This window comes from Fukomys damarensis, unplaced genomic scaffold (assembly GCF_012274545.1).
Source record: "Fukomys damarensis isolate Sample0158 unplaced genomic scaffold, DMR_v1.0_HiC HiC_scaffold_14, whole genome shotgun sequence".
Taxonomy (NCBI): domain Eukaryota; kingdom Metazoa; phylum Chordata; class Mammalia; order Rodentia; family Bathyergidae; genus Fukomys; species Fukomys damarensis.
In genome coordinates this window covers 47,461,879-47,481,262 of record NW_022900926.1, presented here as the reverse complement: position 1 = coordinate 47,481,262, position 19,384 = coordinate 47,461,879, and the positions used below count along the sequence as shown (strand labels likewise).

General features: G+C 35.9%; 1 long non-coding RNA gene across 1 annotated transcript; it reads right to left on the bottom strand.

Moving 5' to 3' along the window:
- Positions 1-205: 205 nt before the first annotated feature.
- On the bottom strand, positions 206-6,224 carry LOC117285990. The gene is made up of 3 exons (XR_004517100.1): positions 6,159-6,224; positions 1,275-1,471; positions 206-369 (listed from the first exon to the last, which is right to left on the bottom strand). It is a non-coding gene; the product is annotated as an uncharacterized LOC117285990 (long non-coding RNA).
- Positions 6,225-19,384: the final 13,160 nt, after the last annotated feature.

Genomic DNA, 19,384 nt, shown 5'->3' with positions numbered 1-19,384 from the left:
CACACAAGTTGGGGCATGGATTTAGCTCAGAGGCACCATGCCTTCTTTGCAAGCGCAGGGTACTGAGTTCAATCCCCTGTACAAACAAGCAAGCAAACAAAGAAACAAATGAATCGTACAAGTTGTAGATGAACATTTTATTGTTGTAAAAGATTCAAACCACATAGACATATTTAGAAAAAAAAATAGCCCCTTCTCAGTCTACCATTCTCCCCATTTTCCCCTCCTCTGGGCAGATGCAACAATTCTCAACTGATTGCTGTTCAGCTCTGTGTTCTCCTGTGCAGACACTAACCAAGCACCAGTGAATGAGACCTTGTTCTGTGACTTGCTTTTTCCCCTTTCCAGATCCTGAAGGTATGAAAGAGTCTTTAGAACCACAAAAACAGAAAAAGATATTTTTCAATAAGGAGTGAGTGAGCTAATATATTAAATCAACATAACATTTATCACAGAGACCTACACCACCGATAATTCAGCAGGAAGGCACAATACACTTGGTGACTAGTGTGTTGAATTTCAGTTTCTATATTTAGATTTGATAACTGCAATGGTAAAATACTGTCCTTCATCTCAAAGCAACAAGAGACAAGGGAACTGACAATATTCTGTTTTGCTAAGATAATCTCTTTGTTATATATGAGACATATTTATAGGTAACATAATAAAATTACCTGGAAATTAAATCTGGGAAACAAGGTGCAATAATCAGTTTGTTAATGGCAAAAAAAAAAACTTAGCTGATTTCTTCTTCTCATTATTTATTTCAGTGCCTTACCCTCACGAGAAAAGAACTGGGAATATTTCCTAATGAAAAACTCACTTGGCTGCGGAGACTAGAACATTGACCCAGAAATTTCATCATTCACTTGTTACTATAATTCAATCTCTATGTGACAGATGGGTACAGGTGAGTCTATGCACAATGAAGCTAAGTCTTTAGCAACCCTTTATGGATACCTTCTTTAAGAATGTTAAAATCAAGTCCTTTATTGTACCAATAATTTTCATCTCCAAACTAATGCTATCCTGATGAAACTGACTATCATCTTGCTATAAATTTGACATTTTCATAGTATCAGGGAAAATGGCTCTGTTTATTTCATATAGAGGTATTCGTTCCTAAATTAGATTATAAATATCTATTTTATCCTCTACTATCATTTATTAGATAAATATTATTAATAAACATGCCCTTTCTTTCTGAATAAAGTCTCTTTCTGCTCTCATCCTCATTTCATACTAAACAATTTTACCCAGACCTCATTACTTACCTCCTTGGATATAAACCTCCTCCTCAGTGAAATAATCTTCTCTTTAGTATCTGTGTCTTCCCAGATTTGAATACTCACATCAATATATTAAGGGAAACAATATTGTGTAGAGATTAAAGTTTTGGATAGGGTCCCCATTTTCTGCCACTTTCAAAGTGCCTATCAGGTGAGCCATTTGTCAGCTTGAGTTTCTCCATCTGTAAAAAGGGAAAAAGAAACACTGCATTTTTCACTTATATCTTCTGCTTATTTTGAGGGTAAAAAGAAAATTCTATGTAAAACATCTTTAGAAATTATATACAGCATCACTGTGTAAAGCACTAAAGTGCCAGGGATAAACCAAGTGCTTAGCAAATGTTTCTAGATGGTAGTTGAATCCATACTCCCACTCATGGCTTTCCTCTACCGGGAGTTTGTCTTATCAGGATGAATTCTCCTACATACAACCTTGTTGCTGCCCCTTTCTTTTTCTCAGCTTCACCCACCCCAGAGATCAGATAGTAGATGTAAAAGTGTCTCCAAAAGCAATGACTGGCTCTTGTGATTCTACCCCACTTGGCGTTGCTGACTGATCCACAGGGTATGTATCTCCCTCAGTTTGAGCTAACAGAACCTCTTTTCTAGGAATTTGACATAGCACAAAAACAAGCTCTCCACGTTATTGGAGCTCTGCTCTGAATCTACTTCTTCTAATATTTCCAGATTTACCTTGCTTCTTTTGCATTCCAAGTCCCATTGTTAGGTACCTCCTTGGGTTCTATGAGATATATAAATTTTTAAAAATAATACCTTCCTGCCAGGCATGGTGGTGCATGCCTGTAATCCCAGCACTCAGGAGACTGAGGCAGGAGGATCGCTATGAGTTTGAGACCAGCCTGGGCTACATAGTGAGTTCCAGGTCAGTCTCAACTACATAGTGAGATCCTGTCTCAAAAGACACAACAAAAATAATACCTTCCTTATAGGAATGTATAGTGGCTTACAGTAGTAAGACTTAGCTGGGACTTAGCTGTCAGTAACTATTAGCTATCATTTTTTAATTAAAAATCTTTGAACAATCTGAAGCATGCATAATACATACTCAGAAATGTTAGTTTAGTTATTGTTAATCACAGTCAACTGATACAGCTGTTCCTTTTTTTTTTTTTTGAGACAGAGTCTCACTATATAGTTGAGACTGACCTAGAACTCACTATGTAGCCCAGGCTGGTCTCGAACTCACAGCAATCCTCCTGCCTTATCCTCCCTAGTGTTGGGATTACAGGCATGTGCCACCACACCCGGTTTGATACAGCTGTTCTAAGGAATAATTAATGCATACAGCGAATTTGTAAATACATTGACTCTTATTTGATACAATTTATATCATAAATACTATATCTTTGTGGCAAAAATTTTTTTGTTTGTTTTATTTTGTTGTTGTTTTTTGAGACAGGGTCTCACTATGTAGTTGAGACTGACCTGGAACTCACTCTGTAGCCCAGCTGGTCTTGAACTCACAGCGATCCTCCTCTCTTAGCCTCCTGAGTGCTGGTATTACAGGCATGTACCACCACACCCGGCTTGTGGCAAATTTTTGACATAATACATTTTAAATATTTCTACTTTAGTACATGAAGAATGACTTCATTTAAAGAATATGTTAAATGCAATTAATTGGATTTTTATTGGTGTGCATTTAGATATGTTTAATTTTTCAAAAAGCTACAACAAATCCCTTTATAATATGCCTCGTTGGGCCTGTAGTTGGCTTTTTATAGAGCAAAAGTCTGCTGTTTCAACAGCTAGTTTAAAAAATACATTTAACCTTTTAAACAGTTATGAAAACTTGCCCATCAAAGGAGCTGTACCCTTCAATGTTATTAAGGCTACATATTTTTCTCTTCTTTTGTCAATTTGCATTTTCTGATCTCTGTAGGGAAATATTTTCATATACTTAAATAGACCATTTTTATTTCCTCTTTTGTAAACTACCTTTTCTCTATTTACTAATTTGGTATCTAATTTAGGTCTCTTTTCCTTCCAGGGATAGAGGAGGAGTTCTTGAGAAGCCTGAGGACTGAATTACACTTTTTTCCTGGATCCCTAAACTTGTGGCTATGGGGGAGAGAGAATGAATTCTTATAGAATAATTCAAATTAAAATTGAAATGAACACAATTATAAATACTAAATAGTACTGTTCAAAGTGGGGTCATCGGCATCAGTGTTGCTGAGCTTTTTATATAAATGCATCCATTCTCAGACCATTTACAGACTACTTAACCAGAAACTAACTGAGCCAGCTCAGCAAGCTGTGTGGTTTTGTTTTGCCAAGCTAAATCATTCATGGAACAAAAAATTAATTATCCTAAAAACAGATTAGATAATCATTACATTTATCTTCCTATATTAGTTGTAGAATTAGCAAGTGAAATTTTTATTTGTAACCATAACATTTTAGATGAGTATCAAGGAAGTTATTTTGAGTGAAAAAGTATTCTCATACGTAGTATATGATTGCATTTATAACATCATTGAAATGACAAAACTATAGAAATCAAAAGTGATGAGATGCTACAGAGTGTGCTGATAAAGGACCCAACAAAGAATACTGACTTGATGGAACTTTTCTGTACCGTCACTATGGTGTTGGACACACAAACCCACATACTTGATAAAATTGCATAGAACTAAATATGTACTCCAACAGTTACGAGCAGAACTGAGTAAATCTAATATTAATGCATTTATTTGTGCCAATATTCTTACTATGATATTTACACTAAAGTCTCTCAAGGCGTCACTATTGGAGAGGACTAGTGAAGATTACACGAGACTTCTCTGTATCACGTTTTATAACTGAAAGTGATTCTAGTGACCTCAAAATTTTAAAAAGTATAATTAAAAATGATCAACAGCAACAAAAGTTTAATTTTAATGATCATAATTTCCCCCAAATATTGGTAGGAAACTGGAAAAATAGCTCATGGTCATTTGCAGTCTGAATTTGGCAAACTGTTCCAATTCTGTTATTCATAAGGTTAAAGAATTGAAAACCAAATTATAAGTATTTAATTTCCTACCGAAAAGTTTAAGGGGGAAAAAAATAGTAAAATATAGTTTTAATTCTTTTGCAAACAGTACTGTCTCCAATGTTTAAGTCTTACATTTTTATTAATTGTTTCTAGATAAAAATACAAAATTTGTTAAGTACAAAGATTCTTAAAAAGGAAAGAAAACAGCATACATCTAGTTTTTAAATTGTATAGTTGAGTCCATTTCTATTTGGATTTCCTTCATCTCTGGAAAAGTAAAACCTAACTAGCAAGACATTAGAGTAAAATTTCTGCAGGACAGACATAAAAAAAAAAAAAAAACTATAGAAACTCCCAACTACTCATAGAATGGCAATTTTTACATAATTACAAAATAGATTTTCTTAATCTCAAACACCTAGACACTTCTAAACATTTTCACTATTAAGTGACCAAGCAGAAACATGTTCATGGATCTTTGTTAAGTCATTGCAATTTTCACATTTTGACATGATTGCCCATATAAACAACTGAAAATATTCAAGGCTGCCGATTTTGCTTCTTTTTCTCCTCAGAAGTCACCTGGAGGAGTTATGTCATATCTACAGGAATCCTTTGTTTGAGCCTCATCCTGGCATCTGAATGTTCTGGACTCTAATGCTTTTTATTTTCTAGGTCACAGCTTTATATACAGACTGAACATTTATTTCGGGTTTGATTGTTATATTTTAACACATACTTTTCATTTGTAAACTACTAAAGAAGCCAATAAAAGTTAGAGGATAAAGGAAAAATGGAACTTTATCTAGTCTATTGTAATCTTCTTTTCTTCTGACTGGCTTATTTCTGGATTTAACATGGTAGAATTTACTTTATTAAAAATCCTCTTTCATGTGGGACTAAAGCCCAGAACAAAAATTAACCAGAATTTGTAGTAGAAGTTATCAAGTATAGAATTCTTAAAATATAATGATTAGCTTCATTATTTAAAAAAATCACTTTACTGTGTGTATTTATGATTTATTATAAAATTATTATAAAATTCCATCTTTTCTGTTGATTTATTATTTCCTCTAGTGTTCTTTAGGGTAGTGTCCTTTCCTTTAGAGATGGATATTTGATGGATATATCTTAGAAACCAGATGAACATAAGAGCTGGTAACCTTGCTTAAGGAGAAACTTCCTCCTTCTTGGATTCTATCCTCAGAAATCTTTTGGAAACACATTCATGCAGTGTGTAGCTTGAGAGGAGCTATGGCAGTGATTTATTACTCAATAAGAAAATTCTATATCCTAGAAAGTTGAGGCCAACCTTTACAGGCAAGCCTTTGTTTTTTTCACTGTATTTTGGGTATCTCTCCTTTCCTCAGGAGAAGATCTAACACAAGCATTGAGCTTCTTTTAAAACCATAGGGAGACTTTCTTTAATGGTTTATGTGTGCTGAGCCGTAACACACCACTTTGTTGAAGCCAGAAACCTACACTAGACTTTCTCTCCTTAATCAGCCTATCCAAACAGTCAGTGAAGGGCTCCTGGACCCAGCATTTATGGTGCCACATGCAGAGATAAGAAAAATACTGGACTGAGTTCAGAAACAAGATTCTAATGATGACGATGAAAGCAAACAATTTTAAATTGTTTTAGTTGCAGACGACTACAAGGCTGCTCAGAGAAAAAGCGTAACAGAGAGAACTAAATAGTCACAATGCTTGAGTATCTCCGTGTTGCTCCTAAAAGTGTTCAGTTTTAGCAACTGGGAAAGAAGTCCTTCTTGTCATGTATTTCCAGTTTTATGAACTGATCAAAAGCATGAAATATATTTGGTCAGGGATACAGGAGCCCTGCAATTTTAGTCACTGGAGCTCACCTGCTGCTCTGCCCTTCTGCTGTCGTAGAGTCAGGTTTTTATTCTCTTCTTCTTAACTAATTTGCTCCATCTGTACATTTCTGTGGTGCATTATTACTTAACTTTATTTTTATTGTATAGATTTTTCCTCATTTTCAGCTAATCTGGTCTTTAAATAAAAATAAGACAAGTTAAAAGAAAAAAAGATTATATCTCAAGTCTTATTAACCTTGGGAGTAATTTAAAGTCTTAGATTTTTCAGTTGAGAGAAAATGTTCAAATATTTTGAAAAACTGCTATATTGCTAATGTTTGAAAATGAATACTATATATGTTCCATATACATACCTTTCTGAAGTAAAAAGAAAGTAGCTGCTATATATCCTGCTTCTTCTTCTGTCAGCTTGTAACGGGATGAACCTCGGATTCACAACTCTCAGGGAGGAAGGCTCTTGCCCTACTTCAGGCCTTTCTCTTTTCTAAGCTTCACTATGAACCTTTTCTCTATTTCTGTCTTTTTATCCCATTTGGAAGATATGATGGGCCAAAAACAAACAAAAAGAGTTGCCAAAGAAATAATAGAAGCTTTCATCTGTCTCATCTGTCTCCTGAATCCCTAGTCACAAGGTCAGTCCTCTAAGCTACATGTGGTGAGTCAACCTTTGCTATCACTCACACAAATAGCACACCTATTGTACACTTCGGTTGGATAGGTCGCTCACCGAGAATGGTGACTTATTCTGGCCACAATGCTCCAGGACTTTCCAGCTGTCCACAGTTCATCAGGCATACCCAGAAAAGTAATTCTAATTGGCACCTTCTTTTGTCTATGTTCTAGACATCGCTAGGCTGGGGCTGCCTCGGATAAAGGATCTGCTTATCTGACATAAATTCCCCTGAGTAATCCAGCCATGTGGTGTCGAGCTGGAGTATGCTACAGGAAGCCCTGGAACTGAATATGGATAAAACAAATTACTTTTGTGTTGTTAGCAACAGAAAAGGCAACATTTCACATCATTTATTATCAAGAAAAAATTGAAATTAGTATATTCTTATTGTTTAAGAAAAGTTTGATATAAGTTTGCGCAGAAATACAACTTGAATCAAATGCTTTTCTTCTCCAAGTTATGATTGTTTTCTACTTTGCAATAGATCTTGAGGAGAGAAGACTCTGAACATGCTTAAAAGAGCATGATGATTTAGTCAGTGCCAAGTTAGCCTTTATCAGCCTCTGAAATTAAGGATAAATTTATTAATCCAAAAAAATCTTTACTAAAAAAGTTATAAATCAAGTTATTTATTTTCCCCTAAATACTTCAAATATTTGCCAGTTATAGTTGTGGATACCTGTTTGGAAAGGTGATATTTATTAGGCACAAATTTAATATAGTGATTCCATCTATTACTGGTTATCAGAACATTGAGCCTATTAGAAACATTTAATGCATTCTTCTTCCTTGCTTGCACATGAATATAAAGTACTACATTTCTCTTTGAACGCTTGTTAAAAACTAAAGTTCCTAGTTGCCACCACAAGAAAATTAAAATCATCATTACTAAAGTATTTTGAAAATTAACAAAACACTTAGATTCCATAATAGTTACATCACTACACATTTTACTTAAATGTCTTCTAACACTATGCTGAATTTACAGTTTTTTTTCTATCTCCATGGAATTAAATTGCTTTTGAATCTTTCCACTAACCTCTCTCTATGGATTTTTACAATATGACCACAAAATTTATAAGAGAAATCAGATGAATAAGGAAGATGATAGTCAAGAAAACTAACAAATAGGGAAGAAAAAAGGAAATAAAGAAATTTTTAAAAAGAATAAGAAGAGAGTAGGTGGAGAAGAAAATATGTAAAAGCAGAGCTCAAGGCACATGGAGGTTGGATTGAGGGCAACTTACAAAAAATTTTTTTTTCTTGTCTCTTCTGTTATGATTTTGTATGGAGATGGATAACTAGAGGGCAGTCAGTGTAAACAGTCCTTTTTTTTCTGTATTGGGTATCTAGTCCAGGGGCACTCTTCCAATAAACTACATTCCCAGTCTATTTTATCTTCTCTTATGAAGCAGAGTCTCACTAAATTGTCCACATTTGCCTTAAACTTGAGGCTCTTCTGGCTCAGCCTCCTCTGACTTGCTGGGCCAACAGGTGTGCACCACCTCACTGGGCTATTTTTGTTAATAGTTCCTATGGCTTAGGTAAAGATATGTGGCCTCGTTTGACAATATTTGCAGTAGCTAAGGAGACTTTGACCTGACCTTATATATCTCAAGGTGTTCGTGAGGCAGTCCAGAGGATGGAATATGGGAGATTATGAATATCACTGTGCTACTTGTGGACCTGGATGTAGATTTATTCATCCCTTTGTTGATAGTTCTCATCAATTTAAGAAAATACTTACTGAAAACTGAAGATAATGTGCTGGGTGCTAAAGGAGTTTTGAAAATAATATACAGAATCTTGTCTAAATACTTCCACTTAACTATTTCTCTGACTATTCTCTAGGACCCTCTGCCACTCACAAATACAAAAGGAAACTCAGCATGCTTTCCCTACCACATTCTATCACTGATCATCCACTCTCTCCACCTCCAACCAATTCTCTTCTTCCACAGATAATTGTAATTTTGTTACTGGTAAAGAACCATACACATCCTCTGAACTAGTAGCTGCAAAGTTATTTTGTGCACTTTGGTTTCCTCATCCTCCTTCTGTAATCAGTCATCAGGCGCCTTCAAGTCCGCTTCTGACAGCTATCTCCTTCTCTCTATTCCCATTATTTCTCACCTGAATCCAACTGAGATAGGCTACTCTGCAACTTCTCTGCCCCATTCCTGCTTTTGTTGCATACAAGTCTATTTTATGTCTGAATGATGTCCCTAAAATAAACACATCACTGTAATTCCTTGCTTACTAAAAATCCTACAGCTATGTCTCATTGCCAAACATGCTATACAATCTCAAAAATTTTTAGAAAAATACCGGCACATGTATTTTATTTAAAAAAATTATCTACCTGACTAGTCTTCCTATTTTTGTTTTGCATCCTCATTCATAAATGCATGGTTTGTAGCACATTGTAATTTTTTTTAAATGACTGTTAGTCTGCACTCTCACCAACAATGGAGAAGGGTTCCTTTCTCCTCACAACCCCACCAAAATTTGTTATTGGTTGATTTCTTCATAGCAGCCATTCTTTGTGGGGTGAGGTGGAATCTCAGTGTTGTTTTCATCTGCATCTCTCGAGTGACCAGTGATGTGGAACATTTTTTCATATATTTTCATATATTTACTTGCTGCTTTTACTTGTCTGGGAAATGTCTGTTCCTTTCAGATGCCCATTTTTGAATTGGATTTTTATATTTGGGGGGCTGATTGTTTTGAGTTCTTTATATATTCTCGATAGTAGTCCTTTGTCTGAGGAGCAGCTGGTAAAAAGTTTTTCCCACATTGTAGGTTGTCTCTTAGTTCTGTTGATGGTTTCTTTTGCAGTGCAGAATCTTTTTAATAAGATGAGATCCCAGTTGTTGATTCTTTCTGGTAATTCCTGTGCTACTGAGGATTTGTTCATGAAGTCTTTTGCTATGCCAATATCTTCAAGAGTTCTGCCTAACTTATCTTCCAGAAATTTTAGTGACTCCTCTTAAATATTAAGATTTTTAATCCACTTGGATTTTAGTTGAGTGCATGGTGAAAGATAAGGTTCTAGTTTTAATCTTTGGCAGGTTGAGATCCAGTTTTTCCAACACCATTTATTAGAAGCCATATTTAAGACTTTTTTATGGGATGTAAAATTCATGGAGTTTATTTTAGAAAGAGAAGATTAGAATGTGATGTACAGGAATGAATGGAGTAGGAATTTGAAACATGAACTGAAAAATGGAATTAATAGATGAGGAAGATTTGTACAGTCAGGGTTACTGCATGGATGATGAAGATCCCAGCCTGGGGATGGGATAAAAAGAAAGGAGATGTAATAAAATAATATGTATGAGGCAAAATTTTGCTTGAATTTACCTGAATTATGATTTTTCTTATCTAGCTAGTTTCTTGGTATTAAAAATCACAATGAACAGCTGAAAGGCCAGAAAGAAGGAAACATTTAGATTTTTCTTAAAAGCTAATATGAGGAGCTTATTAAAAATAAAAAGGCAGGATACTTCTATATAATTAAATAAGAATGCTTTGCATTTAATTTAAGTGTTGCACAAAAGAATGTTTTGAAAATATTATAGCATGTTTTGGTCAGCAGATATTTAAATCAATTCCTTGATTTAGCTTTATAATACTGACTTGCTGGAAACTTTTTATAACATTTTTAGGGATGAGTAAAATCTAAAGAGCTTGTCTTCTTTTTATTTTGAAATTCTACTTCATTCTGAGCACTGTACAGAGCTCCGTGGAAATAAACAAACACTAGATAATCCCTATCCTCAAAGGAAATGATAAACTTGATGGTTTATAACAGGAAAAATAAAAACCTAGAATTTAGTCTATTAAGTGTAAAATATAGGTCCCAAACACTTTCCTCTTAAAGGTGTATAATCAAAACATGAAAAAGGGGATATTTAATTTGTTTTGCTGGAGGCCCTAAAAGATTACACAAAAAGAAAGCATCCATGGGAAATATTCAACATACATAACATGCCTGCCAAGATACTAAACACCCCACATAGCCAATAAAATCGCAGACTCTTACTTTACACTCCAAATGCCTCCAGACTTAAACTGTGTCAGAGACAGAGCATTTCATAGCTATAGAATTTCTTCTCATGGAGATTTTTTATCAGTCTTAAATTCTGTAGAACAAATAATTTCCTAGAGAATCACAACCAAACTTTTTAAATAATGAAGGAAATGAACAAGAATGTTGTTTTAACTTCTATGGAAGAGAATGCTCCATCAAACAAACAGCTATTCTGCAGCTCTTAGCATTTTTAAGAGATCACTTTAATAGCTATGGTCGGGGTTCATACAGCCTAAGTAGGAAGTATAAAATCTAAAAATCATAGCTTCAGAATCCAAGCAAGTACTGATACACTTTTTTTTTAAGAGTAGGAAAAATTTAACAAGAGAAAGAAAGCTTCTGCTAGGAGAGACAGAAGGGGGACCAGAAAGTGGGCTGCCCACCACCCCACTTCTCAAAGATGTTTTATACAGCAAAGCCATGTAGTCAGGTGGGTATAAAGTGGGACAAAACTGTAAGACCCAATGGAAAATTACAAGGTGGGCATGAGGTGGGACAAAACCATGGCCAACCAATAAGATCACAAGGAGAGTCACCCAGGTAATATTGATTAAATGGGGGTTAGGTGGGGGAGAAAGCCACATAGCAAGCATATAAGGATTTTCTCTAAGGGTGGGGGTGGGGGATATTTCCTAGAAAGGCTGGGTTAAGACTTTGGCCCCCCACTGAGGTAATTGATACCTACTTAAAATTTCAATCACTGCTATTTATCCCTAGGGGAAGCACAGGTGTAGTAGTTTCTCTCCTTTTACAATTCTGGCCTTCAGTGAATGTGCCTCCATTGTCCTCCATGTTGGCTCCTCCTGGGCTGGTCCTGTCTAACTGCCTATAAGATATCTAAGTAACGTACCTATCTGCAATATTCACCCCTCTGAATAAGTACACCTAACTGCTGTGAGAGGGCAAGCTGAAGAAGGTTGTAGTTGTAATCAGCGGTTAGAGTAACTCTACAGAAGGTCTACCTAAAGGCCTTCAGTAGGTGCCAGGCATTGTCATCTTGGTAGCTGCATAGCTTTTAAGTCAGGGGGAGATAAAGCCAAAGAAACAGTTGTTAATGCATGGGCCAAATTATAAGTACAGCAGGATTGCTATGAATATAATCCACAAAAGATAAGGAGAAAATCCAGGGGACTTCAGAATCCAACACAGAAGTCATATTGTATAGTTTAGCAGTTATGAGCTATTTACAAGGTCATTTTGGTGGATCCCAGTAAAAGAAGTCTAGCACAATTGTCATTGATTCCATTTTTATGACCCCTTGGAGTTTGGCAGACTCTAGGCAAGAATAAGTGAAACTTTTAAGAAATTAGAGTATGCATTGAGTACACTAGAATGAAAGGGCAGATTATGGAGAAAGTCACACTTAGAAATTGAAATAGTAATTATAACCTGCTGGTGTTAGATTCTTTCATTGATAGAGGTTATCTATCAGTCTGATATGTTGTCAAAAGTCTCTCTAGTTTTAGCTGTAAGACAACAGACAATTGGAAGAACAAATTTTGCTAAGAAATATACAGCTCTAGTTGAGTTCTTATAGATTTTATTATAATTTTATTCCTAATGATCCATAACAATGGTCAATTACTGGTAGAACTGGAAACTGCCAGAAGGGGTAAGTGACTGGAGCTTCTTTTTATATGTAGCTTTATTACTGTGACATTATTTTTATACTTATTTTGGTTATTCTTTTCTGTTGGATGTTTAAGGCCAAGTTAAAGTGAGAACTGTGTCAATCAACATGAAACTTTTGCTATCTATCAAGATCATTTAAGTCTCTTCAGGCATTATTTTGGAACCATGTATAGAGCCTCTCAGCATATCTGTTAGTATCAGCCATCAGGATGGGTCATGGCCTTGCTTGACCATGTTGCTTTTAGTGAAAGCATGGAAGACTTTTCCCTTTTGTGGACCTTCCTTTATAGCATACAGTATATTTGTTCTCTGGTGTCCAGTGATCTCCCTGCTCAGGAGGTTGAGTGACTTAGCAAAGATGTAGGATCCTGTGGTGAAGACTCCTTTGTGCCCTGGATCTTTGTTGGCATTGGGGGGGCCAATCCAAAATATTGGCTGTCCTCATAGACCAGGTTATCTTTCTAGTTTAGGTCTCCTAGCTTTAGTTGTTGAATACCCAGAAGAAAAGATCAGTGAAGTAAGGAGGAGCAGTGAGCTTAACTATTATAATTTTGTCTGGACATGAAGCCCTTTGAAGTATAAAGCACAATTAGAGGGATTGTTATTTCTTATCAACCCTGGTTGTTGTAGTAGTTGGATCCCTACAGAATGTTAACAGACAACAGTTATATATTATAGAGAAACTTAAAATCAATAGCCACACATAATATTTTATCATGACAATCATTATGGCATTTTTTTGGTAACACAAGCATGTTCATCTTAGTATGGAATAGTCTTTCAGTGAAGCACCTCCATCTGATCACAAGACATTAAATTACATAAAGAAAACTCTTATTTGTTATCCTTTAGTAGGATGTCATCTCAAAAGAACATACATATTGGCCTATAAATGTACCTTGAGTGTTTAAAATGTCTAACCTGTAGATTTAGTGTGTGATATTGTTTTGACTATTTGGCAACTGAGCATCCCTAAGTGTGGTGACAATAATGACATACATCACATAAGTTTTTATGAAAATTATTATTATTTATTGTTATCTCAAGCTGGCTTGGCATGTATCTCTTATCACAAGTAGCTGGAGTGCAAGGGAAAGGCAGATATCTCAGTCAAAAAGATCATAACCATAAATATCCTAGAAGACCATGAAATAACAATGAGTACCAGTTACATGGACCAGTGAAAGATTACAGAGTTGTTGTATATAGACAACAATATTACTGTATTTGTAAAACCAGTTGGCATTATTTGGATCATCCGGTAACCTGGAGGAAGCATGTCTTTAATTAAATTTATCTATAAACCAACTTGAGTTATAGGCAAATATCTTAAAAGATCCAAAATGCCAAAGGAAAAAAGCTCAAACAACATAGCCGTATTTATTGTAACAAATTGAACAGACAGACACACATAAGACAACTTGTTTAAAAACTAGAGTGCACTCAGTTGTATTTGGCCAAGTTGAATTAAAATAACTTTTATAATTTTAGGTTTATAATTATAAAAAATATAATTACAGTCAGAAGTTTGTTGATCAATTAACAGAGATCTCTTGTAATAAGAATCAAAAGGAATAAAAATCTTTTACACCTGTGAAAGCAAAAAGTTTCAAGATGGGCCCAAAGCAGACAATTTATCTGACTGGAATACCCAGCTACACAGGTTTCTCTTCATTGCTTTTATGGCATAGTTGTTTGATAACCACATGCAATTGTTCCCTCTAAAGGAACAAACTGTGAAAGGTAATTTTATCTATCTCCTATGGGGATCCACTCAGGCCAGGTTTGCATGTAGAAGAGACTAGGGGACACTCTTTGGAGCCAAGTATAAATTGCATGCAGTGAAGGAAGGAGTTCTGCCAAGGCTCCAACCTTCTGTGCTGCAGATGTCTACCTATGAGGTTTTTTCTATCTTGAAAAACAAAGGGAAAGAAGGTATCCCTGTCTATCCCTCTTGTTCTGTGCCCTATCTAAGATGTCCCTTGGACTGTCTTATCCAATGCTGGTGGGGGCCAACTAAAGGTTCAAGGAAGTGGCTGGAGCAAGGTGAACTGTTTTTATCAGTCCCTAATTTTATCCAAGGGCTGAAAGACAGATAAATTTGGACTAAAACTTTTACATTTACTTTTTGAGAGTTTCAGGATTAAACCTAAGACCAGTTTTCTATATCGCCCAGAATTGTGTGAAGGTCAGCTTTCCTCTGGAAGGACTCTAGGAAAGGGAAACTCATCATTCTGGAAGCTTTATTTTGAAATTCAGCAGCCACAGAACCTAACACTGTTGAAAACTGCATTATTTCTCAGGGGCAGGGCAGTGGAGAAGGAAAGAAGAGTGCCTTTAGGTATGGTAGAAGAACTAAATCTTAACCATCTCAGGTATAGAAAGACATTTAAGATCAGGAGCTTTTTTATGGTGGATCTGCAATCCTTAGCAAAACATATCTCTGTGATTGACTCCAATTACATTACCAAGCAGAAAATCAAACCAATAATCAAAGAACCTGAGTGGATGCTTTTGGCTCTTGAAAGATAATGAAAATATTCTAACTATATGGTTTAGCATTCACCATTTTAATGAACTATCCTGAATCTATAATATCCAATGTATGATTTAAATACCCTACAGGCTATTGAGCATCTTCCTGATCCTATAGAAACACTCCCAAAGCCATATCTCACCTTTTAATTAACATACAAACCAAAAAGTTGTCCTGTTGGCAGAAACTTACAAGGCTTTCTTGAGCTTCTGAAATGCGGTCTGGGAATAAGGTTTCCAGGTTAAAATATGGCTGTCTTTTGAGTTTCTCTACAAACCGATAGAGGAGTCACAGACTCTCACTCTATCCTGCTATTTAAAAGTGACAAAATCCTGTAATTTATAGGAATCTCCTTACCTGTTGTAGGGTCTTGGGCTGTGGAAAGGAAAGAATTGGTTTAATTCTTTCTTCCCCCAGTCTTTGGGTTCCCTTAGATATAATGAGGCCTAAGTATTTTACCTCAAGGCTGAAAAATTGTGCCTTAGACATAAAAACATTAAAGCCTTTGTCAGAAAATGCAGCAGAACACAGGTATCTTGGCTAGAAAGCTCTTCTGAGGGGGCATATAACACTATACCATCTACATATTGCAAGAAAGACTTGGGAAAAACTATAGTATTTCCTTTTATCAAATCAGGGATGTCCTCATCTCTTTCTGATAAATAGTTGCAAATTTAAAATAACTGAAGTGATTAGTTCTCATGTTTCTTAGAGCTTCAAGAATAGATGCCTGAGCTGGAAATTTAGCACAGTGGTTCTGCCACCTGCCTCATGAGCACAAGGGCCTAAGTTCAATCCCTGGTACAAAGAGAGAGAGAGAGAGAGAGAGAGAGAGAGAGAGAGAGAGAGAGAGAGAGAGGGAGAGAGAGAGAGAATACATACCTGAAAATGTCTTCTATTTTAATCTCCTATCTGATTGGCAGGACAGTGGGGGTCTTGTAGAGGAACTGCTTGTGTTCCAGTAGAAACCAGTTATTCCCTGGGCTGTCTGTCTTTTGAGCTTCCAAAATTAAGATAATATTCATCTCTAAATATAGTACTACTTGTCTCTCATTAAAAACCAATATTTGTTTTAAGAGTAACATTACATCTTTCTAGTCCGTAGGTCTGGGTAAGTTCTCTAAAGACCTCAATGTACAGATCAGGGTCATCCAAAAACTTTATTCGGTCTCATTTAATCTGTCTTAGATCACTGAGAAAAAGACACATGAGCACAGATAGTCCCATATTTGTCATTTACTTCCTGCAAGGGATATTGTCTTTGATGGACCTGAACAACTTAGCCTCATGGAGGTTTTAATTATGTCTGGTTTGTTCCTAGGTTCTAAAGGGCAAAGAGTAGCCTCAGGCTGAGAGGTACTAAATGTTTTAAGGGTGAGGTGTCTCTCACTACTACATTGACACTTGAACACAAGCAAGAATTACTTCTTAATGTAAAGAAACTCTCAACATAAGAAGATTTTGACCATTTTCTCTCTTTTATGCTAATTCTAATTCTGAGAGAGCATCATAGTACTTTCCTCTGTGTACTTGCTTTAGGAGGTAGGTGTGGTGTAGAAAAATACTAAATTGCTCCTTAGTACATTCCAAAGGAGTGCAAGGTTCAGATATGGAGTTCCTGATCTGAAACAAGAGAAAAAAATATGGCATCCCATAAGTCTCTGCTTGATTCCTGTGCCCCCTAGGGTGTCCCCAGGGCATTCCCCAAGGTTTACTCCATGCCAGCACAGGTGGCTACCATCTGTAAAGAGACCCAGAAAATAAAAGTGGACTGGACTATGTATCCTTTACCAGCACGTGATTTTATCTTCCTCAGGTAATGCATATCCTTACTCCAGTAAGTACTCTCAAAGCACATGTTACACTTGACTTTACCTATAACAATCATGTTTAGAGAAGGAAGTATTGCTAGCAAATCAAGAGATTCAAACCACTGCTTTCTAGTTTCTTGAAAGAGAGACAGGAAAATAGGTCAACAGTCTAATTAGGGCTTTTCCTGCAGAAAAGATCACCTCCAGAGATGGTAAGTCAGAGATTCTGCTGTGACCTAGGGCAGAGAAAGCTCTGAGAAATTTTTGTTTCCTTTTCAGTCATTTAGGCAACTTTTAATAGCAGCAAGACAAGGCTACTCCTTTAAGGTCCATTTTAAATTCACTAAGCATTTGAAACTCATAGGTCTTCCTAGTAACCACAAGCCACATTAGTAAAGGCACTTTTATCAACTTCTTGCACTTACACATGAAGGAAGAGAAAGGCTGATCATATTAGTCCCATATTCTAGTTAACATATAAAAACACAAATGCAGGTTACTGATTGTTATTTTCCCTAGTGTAAGATAGAACAGGTGTTGTGAGTTGCCTTAGTCTGACTAGAAGGAGCAGTCTGAATACAAGGGATTCTCAAATGAACTCTCAACATGTTGGAGAAAATTCTATGGTTTCTATTTTTTTTAACTCACTAGTGGGGAGAAAAGTCCAATGCTCAGCTGGTTAAACATCCAAAAAAATCACCATATCACATTTTATAAGCCCACAGTCAATGTTTCAAAGTCCATAACCTATCAGAAAAGTCATTTTTCTCCCCTATATACATAAATGATAAAGACCATGCTTAGGAATGGGGAGAAGGTTGGGTAGTTTTTAATCTATAAAAGATTTATGTTTTTATATTTGTCTAGAGGTCTTTCTTACTATTAGTACAGAAAGCAGTCCAAACCTGTAGTTCAACTCTTAATGGTGGCTTAAGGAAGGGCTCTGATGGTATCATTTCAGAACACTCTGAAACAGAGGATGCCTGATGATTACTGACAGAGTTTACCCTTTCACCTCACTGAGGAGCTCAGATAGGACAAAATGTGGAGATTTTCTGCTGATTACCTGGATGGGCTGTTGGGATCTAGTTTCTTCTGAAAGCACCTTGTGTATTTGTCAGAGAGTAGCCCTGGCCATGACCCCTCAGTTATCACTTCAGTTTCTGCTAATTCCTTACAATCAGAAATCTGCCTCAGAAAGGAACCCAACAGCCTATTTTGTCAACCTTCCACCCACCATTGGCATCAATAGGAGTGGGGATTCACCAGAGGGCAACTGGAGAAATCTGTCTTTTACATGGAGTGGCAGCTGTCCTAAAGGCAATTACTGGCTGACAGAGTAACCACCATTTGTTTATGATTCTATAAGAGACAGATAAAAGCCTGAACTGTCTTTCTTGGAGATTTTATAAGACTCACATTTTACAGCATTTTGAAGCAAATGAGTCCAAATACAACACATACAAAAAAAGAATGATACATAATTTAAAAAATACAATAAGTAAAACAATAAATTTGCAAACATTTAAAACACACAATTTAAAATTGACACTTTTGAAACAAAAACTGAAACAAAGGAGAGAAATTAAGAAACAAAACCCAGAATCTATGAAACAAATGAAAGCCTGTGAAACAAGTTATAATCTATGATGCAAAAAGACCAAATTTAGAACCTATGAAATAAAACTCTTACTTCCAACCAGTAATCTTGGTGGAAGACCTCCAAAATGATAACTCCCAAACCTACTAAATGTCCAAAACATGAATTCCTGTTCTCTAAATTTGAATAATGAATTCTAGGAGCAATGGAGATGAAGAGTAGAAAAAATTTATTGAGAGGAAGAAAGCTTCTGTCTCAGAGAAACAGAAAGGGGAACAAAGTTGGCTTCCCCTGATGCTTTGTTTGACTTTGGAATCTTCAACTGAAATATCTATCATTAAAGATAAGAATTCATTTTTTTATGGCCAAGTAGTACTCTTAGTTTACAAAACAAGCAAACAAACAAACAAACACTTTCTTTATCCAGTCTCCTGTTGATGAGCCATTGGGCTGCTTCCAAGTTTTAGCTATTACAAACTGTGCTGCTATGAACATGGGTGCACATATATCACTGGTATGATTCTTTTACTTCTTTGAAGAAGATACCCAGCAAGGGATAGCTGCATCAAATGGGACTTCCAATCCTAGTTTTTACTGATTTCCACAGTGGTTGTACCAGTCTACACTCCTACAAGCAGTGGAACAGTCTTTCTCTTTCCTTACAGCCCCACCAGCATTTGTTTTTAGTTCATTTCATGATAGCAGCCATTATTTCTGGGGTGAGGTGGAATCTCAGTGTTGTTTTCATTTGCATTTCTTGAGAAATTAAAGACATTTATAGCTAAACAAATACACATTGAGTACATTTTAAATTCATATTAAGTGAAAAAAATAGGACAAACATGTAAATACTGAATAGTTAGTTTCTCTAGTGTGAGAAACTGAGAGTGCAAATTAGGACTAAAAGG